Below are 19,636 nucleotides of genomic sequence, written 5' to 3' on the forward strand. Positions count from 1 at the left end.
TATAGAAATGATGGTCGCAATTGTATTGCTAATGGACCTGGTGATGAAACCGCTGATACCGAGTCGAGTGGAAGCAGTCGAATGGAAGGACATCATTTAGGAGGTATGTGTCTAAGTGATCCTAAAGATTGATTACGTAAAGAGGATTATATTGCCCTTTCGCCTCAGAGTAAATCGTTGAATTCAATATGCCAGCTTCTCCAAGTGTCAATCTTGATCTTCGGAGGAGGACTGCTATGCACTGAACGAAACATCGTTGGATGTGTACTGCTGACCAGATATGGATGCACCGGAAAGTAACGATGATCGTGCGCAAGGTAATAGCAATTACCGAGAAGAGTGCAAAATATTCGCGATAGCGCATTCAAGGCCCACCGAGATCTTAACGATCTAGATTCCTGATTCGCACGAGGAAACAGTTTCCATTTTGCAATGATCATTATCATCTATCTCTTAAGACATGAATCCTGCTTTTACCAGTCCAACAGTAATCAGTAGCACCGGTATGGTGTCAGTAAGTTTTTAAATCAAGGATTATGTATGTATTTGAAATACTATTTTAATAAAAAAAAGTAATAAATATTTACTTTGTTAAACAATTATTTCGGTAATTCCAATATTTTGAAAATCTCAAGCAAAAGCAAAACAATGAAAAATTACCCAAATTTGGGTGAAATTCACTATAGATAGTAGAATCTATAGATGAGCGAAAGCATGGCTGAGTCGATTTTTTTGCCCGTGCACACGCGCATATGACGTCACAGCCCTTAACGTTTCCATTGAAATCGTGACGTCATGCTCGTTTGGAGACACGTTTGACAGTTCGTTTGGAGACAGAGGATTTATCTTCGCTCATCTATATATTCCACTATCTTTAAAATTCACTAATAAACCGCTGTCATTCAAGTACCTATTTATGGGTGAAGCTCGGGGTGAAGTCGGTTTACTCATATATAGGTAAATGTCACTTTACCCATTAATACGTATGTGCACTTTTTGGCGATTATAGCTAGAGTGCTTTGAGAATTAGGTCGTATGTGCCAAAGAGAGTCTCTCTTTGCCTCCATTCTCTTTCGATTATTACAGATCTATAATAAAGTTTACTTCAGATTTCTTGGCAGATATCTAAAGATTATAGCTTTGTCTAGCGTTCTGAAGTGAAAATGTGGCAAAATATGCAAAACTAGCTTATGTACAAGCGAAAGAGAGCGTGAACGAAGAGAGCCTCTCTTTTGCACATACGACCTATTCTCAAAGCAATCTAGAGGTACTATTCATGTTTGGGTGAACTGAAGTAAGCGTGTAGGAAGTAGCATGATTCAAGTTCTCCTGTTCTGCACATAAGACTCTAGAAAAAAAAAAACACAAGAGCATTTTCCATTAAAAATTTCCCAAAAACAATTACGCAAAAGTGAGTAAAGGAAATTACTCCTCGACCGTACGATGTCCCTCGTATTTCTGAAGAAACGAAGTTTCTAATACAGCTGCGGAATAGACGTCGTCGTCAATGGATGAGGACGCGGGATCCAGTACTGAAAGAAACAGTTTCTATATTAAATTTTCGTATACAACAACAGTGCGCTCAAACTAAATATAGAAAATTTTCCGAAGTATTGCAGTCAATGGATCGTAGGGACCACTCAATTTGGCGCATTACCAAAGCATTGAGGAACAAATGCAAGTATAGTCCACCCCTATACGATGGAGATATACTTTTGCTACACCGAGTGAAAAGCCAAATTGCTTGCTGCCAGCTTTGCACAGTCCCACAACAACCAATTGGAGAAATGACAGGGAAACCATCGAAGCAGTTAAGAGGTCCGTTGACGCTATTGACCAGCTCCCACTAGATGCCCAACATTTCTGGTTAATCAAACCAAAAGAAGTCGGCAAACTAATCCGAAATTTAAAATCAAAAAGCCCCTGGGCATGACTTGATCAGAAACTGTTTATTAAAACAGCTCCCAAAGAAAGGCTTAATTTTTCTTGCCAAAATATTTTCGCCTGCCTCAAACTATCATACTTTCCATGCAGTTGAAACATGCGTTAGTGGTTGCTATACCAAAAGGGAACAAAGGATGCGACGAGGCCGGAGAACTATAGACCAATCAGTCTGTTCCCAACGGTCTGCAAAATCTTTGAGCGCATCATACTGGATCGCATAGAACGTCACCTAGAAACAACTTGTATCATACCCCATGAACAGTTTGGCTTTCGTAAAGGTCTTTCTACCAGTCATCAGATCGTCCGATTGGTCAAGGAGGTAAGGCGAAATTTCGAGCTAGGAAATTCCTCAGGGTTAGTGCTTCTCGATGTCGAAAAGCATATGACTCGGTTTGGCATGATGCAGTTCTCCACAAAATGGTGCAAGGAAACTTTCCTAGTTACATAGTGAAAGTTATTCGGGACTTTCTTGAAAATCGTACATTTCAAGTTATGGTGGATGGTTGTACGTCTGATCGTATGCCAGTCCCTTTCGAGTTCCTCAGGGTTCCGTACTGAGCCCAACCCTGTACAACATTTTTTCCGCCGATCTCACCAAAATAGATGGAGTCCACTACTATTCCTTCGCGGACGATACCGGATTCCTCACTTCACATCGCAATGCTGAAGTTGTCGTAAGAAAACTCCAACAAGCCCAAGAAAGTATCGAACAGTACCACAGAAGATGGAAAGTGAAAGTGAACCCACGAAAATCCCAGGCTATCTTCTTCACCCGCAGAAGAAGTCCAAGAAACATGCCTCAAACTCAAGTGAAATGTTGTCAGCAAGATATACCATGGTCGCCTAATGTAGGATACCTCGGTGTAACACTAGACAAGAAGCTAAATTTTGGCAATCACGTTTCAACCTGTATTAGCAAATGTGATAAGCTCACGAAGGTACTCTATCCCCTCGTAAACCGTCGCTCACGTCTAGACTCCAACATCAAGTTACTGCTGTACAAAACCGTTTCCGGCCGACGGTGCGTACGGTTTTCCTGCATGGTACGACTGTGCCCGTACCCATCGGAAGAAAATTCAAATTAAGCAGAATCGGCTGCTCAAAGATGATGTAATCTAGACTATTATCACCCCACTGAAGACGTGCATCGTCTCATCAAGATTAAACAAGTAGATGACTGGTTTCAAAGACTGATTCCAAAGTTCCACAAGTTGCCTTTTGTCGTCAAATCCTTACTACGTGAATTGGCCGCCATATAAATCTATGTGATACCTATTGATTAAGCTGTGACCATTCTACATCCCCATCTCCTAACTAAGTTCGAAGGTTTTTCTAGCAATTTTTTCCTTCTCCAGGTCCTTTTAAAGTTTTTTTTGCTATAAATGCACCAAGGGTGCGACTTGAGTAATGTTACTGTTATGTAAGGTCATCCGTGTCTCAGTAAAAAGTAAAAATAAGTGAAGAAAAACGTATGTAATAGTATATAAGTGACAACAAATAAATAAATAATAATAATAATATAATAAAAATAAAAAGTAGAGTAAAGCATAAAATTCGAAAGTCATTTCACGACTCACTTTGCAGGTAGATTCAAAATGAGCGTGTATACACGCTCATTTTGATTTTGACTTCACTGGTGAGTAGTTTTTATTACTGTCTCTTTCTTTCCCACAGAAATTTTACCTCACTTTTGAAAAGTGAATGTAAAATTTCTGTGGGAAAAAGAGACGGCAATACAAAACTACTTCCTACTATTGAAAGAAAAAGCGGATGACGAGTTGGAGTTCGTTGACTTATCGTGAGCGTGTCGACGTGTTGAGCTGTCACACGAAAAGGCTTTTTTTTTCTTTCATTTGTTGTTGTTTTTTTAGGTTGTTTTTTGTGTCATTTTTTTTGCTTTTTTCGACAGGCGTTGACATATTTTGGTAATGCAGTTTTTGTGGTTTTTGTCACAAATTTTACAATTTCAATATAAAGCTAATTCTTCAGTCTAATATTCTGAAAGTGATTATTTTTGAAGTTACGTATTGCTGGATTGATTTGGATTGATTTGGATTGATTTGATTGATTTGATTGAATTTGATTGATTGGATTGATTTGATTGATTTGGATTGATTTTGGATTGATCACTGATTTGATTGATTTGATTGATTTGACTGACTTGATTGGATTTGATCATTTGGATTGATTTGATTGACGGATTGATTTGGATTGATTTGATTGATTTGAGATTGATTGATTGGATTTTAGATTGATTTGGATTTGATTTGGATTGCTGATTCGGATTGATTTGATTGGATTTGGACTGGATTTGGATTTGATTGATTTGATTGATTTGATTTGATTTGGATTGATTTGGATTGATTTGATTGATTTGACTGGATTTGGATTGGATTTGGATTGATTTGATTGATTTGATTGATTTGATTGATTTGATTGATTTGGATTGATTTGGATTGGATTTGATTGATTTGACTGATTTGGATTGATTTGGATTGGATTTGACTGGATTTGGATTGGATTTGATTGGATTTGGATTGGATTTGATTGATTTGGATTGGATTTGGATTGGATTTGGATTGGATTTGGATTGATTTGACTGATTTGATTGATTTGGATTGGATTTGGATCGATTTGACTGGATCTGGACTGACCTGGACTGACTTGACCGGATCTTGACTGATCTGGACTGACCTGACCGACCTTGGACCGACCTGACTGAACCTGACTGGATCTGACTGGATCTGACTGGATCTGACCGATTCCCGACTCGGATCTTAGATCGACTCTGACTGATCTGGACTGAACTTGACCGACCTGGATCAGACCTGGATCGATTTGGACTGACCTGACTGCGTCTGGACTGATCTGACTGACCTGACGGACCTGATCTGACCTGACTGACCTGGACTGGATCTGGACTGACTTGGACTGAATCTGGGACTGGATCTGACTGGACTGACTGACTTGGACGGATCTGGACCGATCTGACTGATCTGGACTGACTTGGACTGGATCTGGACTGGATCTTGACTGGATCGGACTGGATCTGGAATGACCTGACCGACTTGGACTGGATCGGACTGACCTGGACTGATCGACTGACCTGGACTGACTGGACTGATCTGACTGATCTGACTGAATTTTGACTGGATCGGACTGACCTGGACTGACCTGATCAGAATCTGAACGATCTGACCGATCGGACTGACCTGACTGGATTTGACTGGATTCGACTGACTCCAGACTGGATCGACTCTGACTCCAGACTGACCTGACTGGGACTGGATCTGACTGATCTGACTGACTTGACTGACTCCTGGACTGGATCGATCTGGATCTGATCGACTGGACTGGATCGGACCGACCTGGACCGACCTTGGATCGACCCAATTCGATCTGGACTGACTTGACTGACCTGACTGACCTGACCGGATCTGGACTGGATCTGGATCGATCTGGATCGATCTGACTGGATTTGACTGGATCTGACTCGGATCTTGACTGGATCTGGATCAATTTGACTGGATCTGTTCCGATCTTGACTGGATCTGACTCGATCTTTAATCTGATCTGACTGGATTTGACTGACTTGGACTGGATCTTGACTGGACTCTGGACTGGATCTTGACTGATCTGGACTGACCTGACTGATCGAATTGACCTGGACTGGACTCTGACCGATCGGACTGGATCTGACTGGATCTGGACTGACCTGGATCGACTGGACGGATTCCTGACTGATCGACTGACTTGGACTGGATCGACTGACTTGGACTGACCCGGACTGATCTGGACTGATCTGACTGGATCTGGACTGGATCTGGACTGGACTGGACTGACCTGGACGATCTGACTGATCGGACGGATTCGACTGGATCTGACTGGATCTACCTGATCTTGATCGATCGGATCAATTCGGATCGATCGGACGGGATCGACCGACTTGGATCGACCTGACTGGATTTGACTGGATTTGACTGGATTTGATTGATTGGATTGATTTGGATTGACTTGGATTGATTTGATTGATTTGGATTGATTTACTGGATTTGATTGATTTTGATTGGATTTGATTGATTTGATTGATTTGATCGATTTGGATTGATTTGATTGATTTGATTGGATTTGAATAGGAAATGTGATAGTATTTATATATTGGGGTTAGATTTCACCGATTTACATTGATTTGGATTGATTTGATTGATTTGGATTGGATTTGGATTGGATTTTGGATGGATTTGAATGGATTTGGATTGATTTGATTGATTTGATTGATTGGATTGACTTGATCGATTTGATTGATTTGGATTGATTTGGATTGGATTTGATTGATTTGATTGATTTGATTGATTTGGATCAATTTGGATTGGATTTGATTGACTGGATTGGATTTGACTGGATTTGGATTGATTTGATTGATTTGATTGGTCTTGACTGGATTTGGATTGGATTTGATTGATTTGGATTGAATGGATTGACTTTGATTGATTTGATTGATTTACCGATTTGACTGGATTTGACTGGATTGGATTGATCGGATTGGATTTGGATTGGATTTGATTGAATTTGAATAGAAATATGATAGTATTTATATTGGGGTTAGATTGGTTGGATTTGGATTGGATTTGATTGACTGGATTTGGATTTTGATTGGATTGATTGGATTTGATCACTAGATTGATTTGAATAGAAATATGATAGTATTTATATTGGGGTTAGATTTAAGGATTTGGATTGATTTGGATATGATTGTATTTGATTGGATTTGGATTGATTTGATTGATTTGAATAGAAATGTGATAGTATTTATATTGGGGTTAGATTTGATTGGATTTGTTATCGGATTTGGATTGATTTGGATTGGATTTGGATTGGATTTGATTGATTTGAATGGATTGGATTGGATTTGGATTGGATTTGGATTTCGATTTGATTGGATTTGATTGGATTTGATTGATTTGGATTGATTTGATTGTGATCGATTGAATTGATTGATTGATTTGATTGGATTGGATTGATTTGGATTGGATTTGATTGATTTGATTTCGATTTGGATTGATTTGGATTGATTTGAATGGATTTGGATTGATTTGATTGGATTTGATTGGATTTGATTGGATTTGATTGGATTTAAATTGGATTTGGATTGATTTGATTGATTTGATTGATTTGATCACTGATTGATTTGGATTGATTTGGATTGATTTGACTTCGATTTGATTGGATTTGATTACTTGATTGATTTGATTGGATTTGGGATTGATTTTGAATATTCGATTGATTTGATTGATTTGATTGATTTGATTTGATTTGAATTGATCGGATTGATTTGATTGATTTGGATTGGATTTGGATTGATCGGATTGGATTTGGATTGATTTGATTGATTGATTTGATCGATTTGTATTTGGATTTGATTGATTTGGATTGGATTTGGATTGATTTTGATTGATTTGATTCGATTGGATTGATCGGAATAGAAATGTAATAGTATTTATATTGGGTTTAGATTGAAGGTACACAAAGTCCTATCGTAAAGTAGTTAGGAACTTTGACCATTATCCAGGAGGATCTATAGAATAATGCTGATCAGCCTTTTTTGCTACTGCAATCAAGACCTCCACCGCATGATTTTCAACTGTTCAGTATCCCACGATTATTTCTGACTACGGTGTGATGTGTTCAGAGAAGTTGTGCGGAGAGTTGATTTAATAGTTTTTAAACCAATTTTAAGAATTATTTAGGTTCAATTTAGGTTCAACAATAAAACTTTGTTACCAAAATAATGTTTTACCCGAGATCCCGAATCACTTGCACGCTATATGACGTTGTTCTGCACCTTTCTTAGTTCATGGTTTCCTAAGAATAAGTGTTGTTTTATAGCATAAGGTAATAAAATAAAACTGTCTAAAAATATTTCAAGATTGTTCACTTCAGCAGATGTTCTCGGCTCAAACAGAGCAAGAGAGCTCAGCTCCAATGTTTACAACGAAAAAACAAAATACATTGGCATTTGACCCGATGGTGGAATATACAGGACACGAGCAATGCTAAAGTTTCGTTTTATGGGTACAAAATAAACAGCGAAAATTCTTATACCTCTGTTACGTCAAAATCATGCCCGATGTTTCTCTTCTCGACAATTATTCACTGATGCGTTATGTTGTTGCGAAGTTGCAGATAAGTAAGTAATATATTAGAACCGAAGAGAACCATAACAGAGCGAGAGATAATACGATTTATGCCTATTTCTTTACCTCCGTACAATGTGCGAGGAAACCAAAGAGTACGGACGGGATTATCTTCGCCAAATTTTGATATGGAGCAAGAGGGTGGTGAAAGTTGTTCACTTGACTCCTCGGTTTGCGACCGAAAACGCAGAGCAGTGATGAAAATTTGTTGATAAATGAAAAAGGTTGTTGAGAACTGAGTGGTGCAAATTGTTCAAAAAAGGATATCCAATGGTGAAAGCTTGGTTGAACGAGCTGGTAAGTCGTGGACAATCTGCAATCAGTGTATTGCGGAAAACGTAAAAATCAATTTTTCCCCATACCGATTTTTGCAGAGAGCTTGGAGATGCTGAAGGTTTATATGATTTCACAGCCGTATATCCGAAAACCATTATTTTGACGAGGGAGAATACTTGATCCCACATCAGACCAGTGCACGCCAAAGAAATGGCAGGCGCGGTCAGTATGAAAGGGCAATATCGCCCGTTCCACTGAATTATGTCATGAAATTAAAGGAGGCACACAAGGCCATAAATTGATACTACTTAGAAAGGATGAAGAAAAATCGATATCATACTGCATTTTAAATAAGGTTCAGCATCCTGTGGTTCGGCGAAAAAACTGAGAGGAAGCCATCAGATACTTGAAGGATGACATAAACTATTCTTGGGTAGTATATTTTTATGTCACATTTTGTATTCATATAATGCCGTGAATTGAATATTTATGTCATAAATATATACACTGGGTATTTGTACGGGGGATGTATCGTCGGTTAGTATGTCGCCATGCATAATAAGTTTGCATTTTTGGCAGGTTGATCCCAACTTCCCTGAATGGCTTCTCAGAGTCCAGTATTGAGTCGTTGCGATTGTTCATCGATAAAGAAACAACGAATATCAACCGTGATGAGCTCATATAGAACGACTGGTAGAGGAAAAAATTAAAATCGAAAGATATTGAAGGTAATGAAACATTTTTGCTTCAAATTACTATTTAAAAATTATTATTATATATTATTGTACTGGTGAAGGTGGCTTATGACATTTGTTTTATCTTTGGAGGTAAAGCTGCTTGAGTTTAACGCCTTGTTTGAAATATTTATAAAGGAACACAGGGGGAATAAATTCAGTAAAGTTTGGACAGTTTGAACTAATTCTTTTTATTTTACCTTTGTTATATTTCTATGAGAGCCCTGATAGTGAAAAGTGAACTCAATGAAAGGCAACGGTAGTATCAAACAATTTGAAGAACATTCTGCAGAATACATTGGTATGTTACTTACAATGATAAATATTTTAAAAATATAGCAATGTTTAATTTTTGTTACAGAATCGATTACAAACAACAAAGATAAAAACTACTATCATTCGCCGGTTTCTTCTAAACATGAAAAACTAACAAAGAAATCCAAATCTAGCCCTGCTGTAGGTGCAGCAAATAAATTCCTCAATTCATACAAGAAAGTCCTAGCAGCATCCTGTCGTCCAAACTCAACGCAGATGAACTGCTAAACAGTCAAGAGAACAGTGTCATCTCGGAAGTATCCGAAGCAGATGCCACAAATACGGGCCACCACGACGACGCAGAGACGACTACTACAAGTGATGAAATAACCGGGTACTCAAGAGAGATGAGGAACCTCAGAAAACTGAGTAAATTGCAGAACCCGAGCCTCAAACAGATTACCAAACGAACCAGAAACCACCAACAATGATGATATGACAGCTAGTGAAATGAGCCTCAACCCAAAGAATCATCAACTAAAGAAACCACGGCGATCCAGATACAATCGCCGAAAGTCAGAAGGAAATTCCATTTGGTGAAAATTGAACCACCAGATGTATCAACTGGTAGATGCCATTCGTACTATCACGAACCTCAGCCGAAATGTTCTGTGTCGCGCTACGCGTTGTTCTCAGCGAATTTGGAACCATTGCTTCCTCAAGCCAATAGTCAAACACTTAGAACCGATAGCAGTGCACCTAACGACCCCTAATTGATGTGCCAGATTCTCTGTTAGCCCAAACTCACGACGCTCGTAGACTGCGAATTATTAACGGGCTTTCTGATTGTAAATGACTGGAGCAGCGCACGTGGATGCTGCATGAAGATGAAGCCGACATCAGCCATTACTTGAATGAGCTGATAGGAATCTCTAACCGGATGCCGATCCGAAGATCTGCTGTAACGAGATGGGTGTCGATCACTACCAAAGTGTGACTGATCTAGTCCTGTATTACCAAATGGAGATGCGCTGGTCAATCCGGGAAAACTGTTGTTGAAAGCTTCTACAATGTGCCATCTGGATTACACTACCGTTGATATTCTGTTGCCCCAGCGTCTTTGGAAATCGTCCAAGACATGATATCCAACTCGAAGGATGTGGAAAAACTGCAAGAGCTGGCCAAATGTTGATTATTGTGTTCTCTATTGGTCGACGTATGCCAATCAATCAGCAAGGTAAGAACTTTGATGTTGCAGAGGTCCTTTTTTGATGGGCCGGTTCTCTTATTCTGTTCTATTTGATGCGCTGATGCTCTGGGCAAAATTTTAGCCAAATCGGTCAACGTTTGGGCGGTGCTAAACTAGTTGGAAGTTTATATGCAAAATGCATGCAGAAACATCCAAAACAGTGGAATTGCAGTTGGACAGCACAACTACGACAGAAGAACTATATAATTATTCATATCTTGAAGAATTTAATACAGAATGTTATGCGCAGAAAAATCAAGAGAAGATTTGAGTTTGCCTGGTTATAATTAGCATTTCTGAAGTGGGTTGACCAAATTTCGTTCTTTTACCTTAGAAAGAAAATAAATTCAAATTCCCTTACAACACTTCAGTAAATGCTAATGACGTCCAACTGCAATCATCACTGTTTTTGATGTTTCGCATACACTTTTCCATAGGCCCAACGAGTTTAGCACGCCCAAACGTTGACTGATTTGGCTGATATTTGTCCAGAGTATCAGGGCATCAAATAGAACTGATTCAAGAGGGCGGCCCATCAAAAAATTTGAAAAAGTGTTTTTTGAGCCACCCTAATGCATATATTAATGGGGTAGGATTGCTAATCCGAATATGGTGAGCTAGACACTCGTTCAGGCCAAATACTCTGGGTTGGAAACATTCTCGACTTCCTTAACATAGAGTATCATTGTGCTTGCCACGCAATAGGATTTTATTTGAATAATAGTCCAATAAATATAGCCTCTATACATATGTTATAATATATTTCAATGTCTATTTCATTCTTTTTTTCAGAACATCTTCGATCCGATTTTGTTATTTTCCTGTTAAACTTGATTGAAAATCCACCTGAAACGGATGTCCATAATGTACTGTCGACATCATGATTAACCTGATTTATCATTCAATCTACAATTTGAAAGTCGACAATGTAATATTGGAAGTTGATGAACATTCAAACGGCATAAAACGTTCGCTTGAAAAATATTGGTCTTCTAATTAATCGAGAAGGTAAAAAGAAACACGTAGGAAATTGTGGTACCAGAAAGTTTAATTCTTATTACAATTACAGAGGACCCTGTCCATACTCTTGAAGCACACACCCCAGCTCACATCAATCCAGCGAAATGTTATAGATCTATTTAGCAGGCTTGAAACTGCTTCCCATATTTACACCAACGATCAAACGAATTTAATTGATATTTTAGTACGACAATTGTCGGACTCTTCTGCAGGCGAACCGGTAACATTCATGAACTCTATACTTTCATCCCACTCAATCTATTCATTTGAAACATTTTTTTCCCAGATTCGCAATGGTACCTAGAGCTGTGTTACGGAAAATCGTTCGAAACACCGGCTGGGCGTGAACAGCAACATCAAAAGCGATCTGATCAAGATATTCACGCGCATCTTCTGCGAAGAAACGGACGCAGCGCTGGGATCAACAAATCGTGCGCGAAATCGCCAACGAGTTTCCCAAATTTTCAAAGCGTGAAAGATGACGTCTTCAGTAACAGACGCACCCGGCAGTCACTACAACTTGACGGTGCCCTCAGTAGCAATAGAAGCGTCTGAATGGCATCAAAAAAACTAACCTGGGCAAATGGATACCACAAAGGTATACACAACTTGCGGAGATATTTGTTTGTGTTTTCATTCGTTAATACAGGAAGTTGAGTATTTACCTGAAAGCGATGGATATTTGGTTACCAAAGATAGTTTTAGACTAAGTAATGCTTCACATCTGATGTTCTTCGAAGTAAGTAGATATACTCAATTATAATTCTCCTTATGAAAATATGACAAAAATCGTGACGGAATCCAAAGAAAGTCGAAAAGACGAGAACCTGCTAAGGACAAAACGCCAAGCCTCACTTTTCAAACCTAAATATTTATTTGAATCGATTTAAATAATTAATCTTCTGAGGCAACATTCAATGATTTTGTTGTACTGTTTCCCTCTTGCGTCTAAGTAGAATTAATAGATCGAGCGTAGCGCTCGCTAATCACACGATTTACATAGTGTTGGTGAAATCTTGAATTACCCTGAACGCCTAATACTTGAGGATGGACTAAACTCAAAATTAACCCTCAAGGGTAAATTCAAAAATTGTGCCATGAAAATAGCTCTGGGTGCCTACCGAATCGACAACTCGATGACTGAGTTATTCCCAATGGTTGAACAATCTTTTCGGAGTTTGATGAATCTGAAAATAAGACACACATAAAACAATTACGAGCATTTAAACTAAAACTTATAACATATTCAGGTTTCTATCCGAAAATACATTTACACATGTTCACATTACAAGCTAACATTTGATAGAGTATGGATTCCTTATAAAGAAAGATTCAGATCCTGTTTACATTGGTTCCAGTTTGAACATTTTTTCTGGTAAGAGAGCAAGGCTACGTTAAGGGATGCTAACTCTGAAGTCACCCAACAGTAAGCCAACATTACAACGTGGGAATTGAGTAGTACATCACTCTTAAATGGTCTACTGGAAACAATTGCGATCTTGTTCATACAAAGAGTAGTAATTTTGGTCGTGAATAAATCATTATGAGCAAAGCGATAGCTCTCAAAAAGTCTGCCCGATATCCATATCGATTTCTAATCAGTTTGCTAGATGTTTGAATGTCTCTAGAAATCCAGGAGGAGATTGGCCGGCTGAAAACAATAAAACCCATGGGGTTGGACAACTACAAGAAGAGCTGTTTAAAACGGTGGTGAGGCAATGGGTAATTACCAAAATTTGAGAGGAGGAGGTTCTATCGCAGGAGTGGATGGAAGTTGTCCTATGTCCCATCTACAATCACATTTCTGAACGCCGCCTACAAGGTACTCTCCCAAATTCTATGCCGTCATTCATGGAAGAACGCTCGACAACGAACCAGGTGTTCGCCGTACGCCAAATATTGCAAATATATAATGCCGCGAATATTATATCTATTCATCGGCTTCAAAGCCGCATATGATACAATCCATCGTGATAACCTATGGCAACTAATGCATGAACACGGATTTCCAAACTAATACGTTTGGTCAAACCGACGATGTATCGGGTGATGCGTAGTTCGGAGTTTCAGGCATCCCTCGTGTTCATTTGAACGCTATTCAACATCGCTCTGGAAGGAGTGATAATGAAGGGCAGATTGATATGGTACGATTTTCACGAAGTCCGGTATTTTATTTTTTTTAACTAATTTTATTTGCTAATAGATAATTATTATCTAATACATGCATTCATCTCTTAGACTAGGTGTTCCGTGTTTTCTTAACACTATCATTGTTATTTGCTATGTTACTTTTTAGTTATTATTTATACATTTCAATTGTCTCTGGCAGTAAGGATTTTTCCTCTGGTTGAATTGAATTGAAATGTAGGAATTACAATGTTTTTAACTTAAACTAAACCTAACCTGATTTATACTAAGGGTACAAGTACTAATCTTGCAATAGAAGATTGCAACGATTTTTGTCTAAAATTGAAATTATTTTATTGACATTTGTTACAATGTCTCAATATTGGAAATTCTATGAAGTTCATTGATACTATACCACGGAGGCAACTTCTCAAAATCATAAAAAATCAAATTCAAATTCAAAATTCTGTTTTGAATCCTCTGAAGTGCCTTTCTGTCTGGTATTGGTATAACTAGTCCATATTGGCACAGCATACAACATGGCAGGTCTGGGGAATTTCTTTTGTAACCAAAAAGCCTATTCTAAGATGAAGGTTTTGATTTTCATTTATAAATGGATATAGACACTTAATATATTTGTTAAGATTTGGCTGAAGGCCTTTTAAAAGTTAATTTACATCTAGCAGAAGTCCTAAATATTTGGCTTCATAGACCAATCAATTGAACCCCATTCATGGCGACAATATGTCTGCTAGAAGGTTTCAAATAAGAAGCTTTCTTGGCTTATGTGGGAAAAAATTAACTATTTTGAAGTTATTCGGGGAAATTCTTCCATTTTCGCAAGCAAGGAGAAATGTCCAAACTTTTTGTATTCACTGCAACGACACGACGGCTTTCTGCCCTTTGACTGAAAAGGCCTGTGTCATCTGCAAACAAAGATTTTTGACACCCTGGTGGTAAAATCAGGTAAGTCAGATAAAATGTTATACAACATGGGCCCCAGAATGCTGCCTTGGGAATACCAGGTTTTACAGGCAATTCATCAGATTTAATTCTGATAGTTTACCTGCAGCGAGCGATCTGATAAATAATTTGGATCGCTTAATGAGGCACAGAGAGGAAAATTAAAATTCATCAATTTACAATCAAACCTTTCATGCCAAACACTGTCAAATGCTTTCTATATCAAGAAGAGCAACTCCAGTCGAATTTCCAGATTTGTTGAGCCGAATCAAGTTCGTAAACTCTAATAACTGATGAGGTTGAATGCCCATGGCGAAAACCAAATTGCTCATCAAAGCAAAAAATAGAATTAAGTCATTATTATGAACCATCATTTTATTTGAAATACCAAACAGTTTGCTTATTGAAGAAAGCAAACTGATTGGGCGATAACCAGAAGCCCCAGCTGATTTTTGTCCGGCTTCAAAATAGGAACAACTTTTGGTGTTTTTCCATTTATCTGGGGAAGTAAGTTAAATTGAAAACATTTGTTAAATAAATTAACCAAAAAGGATGAGCTATCAGAAGTTTTTGATAAGTATGTAGAAAATACCACCAGTCACCCGGGCTTACATTTTAAATTCTAGTAATAGATTCTACTATCCAAATTGAACCTAAACGAAGGGTCAAAACATTATCTTGGTTGAGAATGTCTTCGAAGCCCGTGTAACCTGATCCTCAATTGGACTAGTGAGAACTAGACTAAAATTATGGGCACTCTCGAACTGCTGAGCACGTTTTTGAGCCTTCGCTATTTGTAAATAAAATTTTATTTCCTCTTGCCGCTGGAATTGCTTGAGGTTTTAAAATGTTCGTTAATTTCCTAAAGGGTTTTGAATTGAATCCAAACTGAGACATTATTCTCTAAGTTGGTATTTCTCAGAATAGCGAAACGTTTTTTAATTTCATTTTGGTAATCTCATCTCGCCAATAACTTTCAACGCGGGATCGCGAGTTCTTTGGTTTTGCCTTCGCTCACATTTTAAGACGGATCAGTAGCTGGAGATCATCGTCAATAATAATGGAGTTGAATTTAATTTCACTTTAGAATTGCACGCTCTGGCTTCGACAATTAAATTTGTCAAAGATACGAGAGCATTATCAATATCACTATCGAGAGGAATATCAACATCAAAAATTCCTATCGATATAAGTTTGTAGGGCCGATTTATGAGGGGAGGAAGGGCCCTGGGCCCCCACAAAATTTTGTACCAAACCAACCTTTTTGTATTTTGGGGACCCTATATACCGTCGGCCCGTGTCTTATTTCGTCTAAACTGGCCCCGTTAGTTTGTATATAATGACGAAATGATGTGGTTGAAGAATTCGTGTACTTGGGCTCAGCGGAGACCTTCGATAACCATACCAGCAACGTGGTGCAGATGGAAGAAGGTTGCCGGGCACGTAGCCAGAATGTCGGACAATCACCCGGTGAAAATGGTTCTCGATAGCGATCCGACGGACACAAGAAGGCGAGGTGTGCAGCGAGCAGGGTGGATCGATCAGGTAGACGTTTTGTTGATCAGCGTGTATGGGACGTGCCAGCCATAACTGATTCTATGTAAACGACTGTTATGTACTGCACATGCCACTAAAGAGTCCATAGGCGCTGTTCCATACCAACACTTTAAGCAACTCGTCTTTGTAGCTACGTAGCTATTTAGTTACAAGATAAAGATTGTCGCTGTCGTCGCTGTCCGGAACATCTTTTGCTGGCGATGATGAAGAAATGTCAACGAAGGAAAAATATATACAATTTGACAGTTCGGTACCTAACATGTTTCCCGGATATAGAACAAAGGGAACCGAAGCGACAATCTTTATCTTTGTAAACTAAAATATCTTTTCCGATCCCCCTGACGTCCAAACACAGGTAGGCCATGGCCGCTTTGAATCCAATTCTAATTAGAACTCCATCCAGTTGGTACCACCGAGAGAAATGTTTTTTTTGAATCAATGGGCTTTTGACGTAGCTAATTCGTCCCGAAAAGTGGTCAAGGGGCTAATAACTTAGCCGTCTTCCAACCGATGTTAGAGATTCTAATGTTACTCTATTGGCGAATTCTTTAAGATTTTTCTAACTACAGTCGACTCTCCACATCTCGATGATCGAGATAGGGAGAGATCGAGACATAGAAAAAAGATGTGATGATGAGTACTAGATTGAAAACATTAATTAAATATTTGAAGTGTCAATTCTTTGAAATATGATTTGACAACAATTTTCTTTTCTTGGCCTTGCCTTGCCTAATACAAATTGTTTTTCCACACGGATCGCGGATCTGCCGTTTCTAGTATTCCCGCAATTCCGTTGTTCAATTTATTTAACATAAACGAAATCGATCGACATTAGATCACAAAATGCGTTGACGTGTTTAGTTTAGTAAAATCACCGTGCTTACGTTTGGTGTGTATTTCATCTATGTACAACAGACAATGCATATTATTAAATTATTAAGAAAGAATCAGAAAGTTTTTGTTTTTCCCATAAAATGATTATTAATAAATGCTTATCTCTCGATGGTAAACTGATAATATTGGAATTGAAGCCAAGTTTTTTTTAAATATACTATTTATTTACATGTTTATTATTTCAGTTTTCATTATATAAATTCTGCGTTACAACGTTCATTCAAGAACCTTTCAACCGCATAGAATTTTCGAAAAATTTCCGGAGGTACATTATCTGTAGCCGCTAGTGCGTTATGAATAGATTGCAGATGAAACCGCATGGACGTTTCATTGATCTCCATGGGTGTACACAAATGCTCATCAGGTTCACTAATAGAGTTTTCATTGAAACAGTTATCAGTAACTGATTCCGAGACACATTCCAAAATGTCTGAATCAGTGATCACATCGCTGCACAGCACATTTGAATCAATATCGCAATACGCTTGAAAAGATACCTTTGAATCTAGGTCAAACATTTTTGTATCAGAAGCACGATCTGATTATTGATCCTGATTCAACGTCTTCTGGGAATATGTCTGGTCTTTAACAGAAAGGAATCCACCTTCCGGAAGCAGTTCGATATTGTTGATGGTTTGAGGTCCATTTCCCCAGGCTCGAGATGGTTTATTGCATCCAGTACTGTAATTTCTGAATAATCCTAAAATTGTTGAATGCCATAATTAGATTTTTTAAATAATCGCGAAATGATTTTGATTATTGGTCATTACCTTGGTTTGTCTCCATTTCGCAGTCGTCGTTTTACAAGAGAATGGATAATGGTACTTGAGTGTTTTCGATGATGCTGATCCAACGGTTGTAGTAATTGATTTAGCGTTCGGCGGAAAAACATTAGTGTGATGCATTTGAGTTATGCTGCACAGCTGTTGGATGAGCTGTACAGTTATCAACGAACATCAACACCTGACGATCTTCTCGTTCGAATTCTTATCCAATCCAATCAACCACTTTTCGAAAATAATGGAAGTCATCCAGGCTTTCATTGCTTTCATACAATACAGAAATGGTTCACGTTCTTGAAGCAACACGGATTTCGGCTTTACCAATAAATCAATAAAGGTAATTTTCGCTACCATCCATGTTAGTGGGCATTGGCCACATGACGGAAAGCCTCTGCTTAGAATATTTTCCACCCTGGCAAATTTCGTTCTGGAAAGCATAAGTTTTGTCCGGAAGATGTTAATTTATAAACAGTCCTGTTTCGCCAGCATTAAAAATGTTTTGAGGCTCGTAAATCTGGAAATTAGTCCAGGAAGCATGTTTTTCATCCAGTCATCGGTCATATTAGCCCACACGCTGGCGCTTTCTCCACAGAGAGTAGAAATGAAATGAAAGCTTTTATGTTTTACGAATTTGGTCAGCCACCCAGAACCAACTTTGAATTCATGCAGATTGAAATGCTTAGCGAATTTTGCTTTTGTCCTGGATAATGGTCTTCTGATAATGGCAGGTTATTTGCACGTGTTTGCTGTGTACTAAAATCATCGACCTTCCAACCGTGAATCTGCCACTGATTTAAACTTCTGCGCAACAATGGATTGTTTTTCCTATCCAGCCATTTGCTCTTTCTTTCCTGATCATAGAAACGGTGCTCTGTGGAAGCCGGTACGTTGCGGCAATTTCTGGAAATCTTTTTCCGGCTTCATGCTTTCGATAACTTGTAGGCGTTCATCAAGAGTCAGAACCTTAAGTTTCTTTTTTTTTCATTTGACTTAAACATTTTGAATTCGTAAATAACAAAATTAAATGCAAAGCATAAACAGCAAACGTCACATTTAAACAATGGATGAATACATAGAAAGTCTAGTAGCCTGTGACTGTAAAAGCACATCGACACACAAGGAGAGTGAATCCCGAACAAAAAATAAAAAAAGAAATGCATCGAGATGAAAGGAGAGATCGAGATAAGGAGGATATTAGACATGAGAAGGAAAAACTATATGAAAACTGAAGCGACCAAAGGAACCATCGACATAGGGGAAAATATCGAGATGTAGAACATCGAGATGTGGAGAGTCGACTGTATTAAAAACAATGGTTAAAAGGAATTAAGTTATTGAAAAATTGAATTTCGCCAGGCAGTGTTGAAAATCGGTAAACCATCCAATCCCGTATGTGCTTCGCAAACATAGACACCAAAAGCAACTAATGGGCTCAGTTTAATCAATACTTCACAATAAGTAGTCACGTAGGCACAGCAGCTGACGCAACGATTGGGAACATAATTATCGCCTGGCCGTCGCCAACAGCAGCACTCAGCAGAAAATAAATCATCGAATGGCCGTCAACGACAGCAGCAATCAAATGAAATTTCCACGCAACGATCGGACTATCATTTGGTTGCTCTTAGTGATTAGAAAGGC

The 19,636-nt window shown here is 38.4% G+C and overlaps 1 protein-coding gene and 1 pseudogene across 1 annotated transcript in view; both read left to right on the plus strand.

The window, feature by feature from the left end:
* Nucleotides 1-2,738: 2,738 nt before the first annotated feature.
* LOC134206752 (NCK-interacting protein with SH3 domain-like) lies at nucleotides 2,739-12,154 on the plus strand (annotated as a pseudogene).
* The window catches only part of LOC134205532 (nudC domain-containing protein 1), a 47,889-nt gene continuing 32,121 nt past the window's right edge, over nucleotides 3,869-19,636 (plus strand). The window contains exon 1 of the mRNA XM_062680824.1: nucleotides 3,869-3,886. The gene's annotated coding sequence lies outside the window, so the exon portion shown is untranslated. The remainder of the gene's footprint in view (nucleotides 3,887-19,636) is intronic.

The sequence above is a fragment of the Armigeres subalbatus genome, chromosome 1, assembly GCF_024139115.2.
Source record: "Armigeres subalbatus isolate Guangzhou_Male chromosome 1, GZ_Asu_2, whole genome shotgun sequence".
In the NCBI taxonomy this organism is placed as follows: domain Eukaryota; kingdom Metazoa; phylum Arthropoda; class Insecta; order Diptera; family Culicidae; genus Armigeres; species Armigeres subalbatus.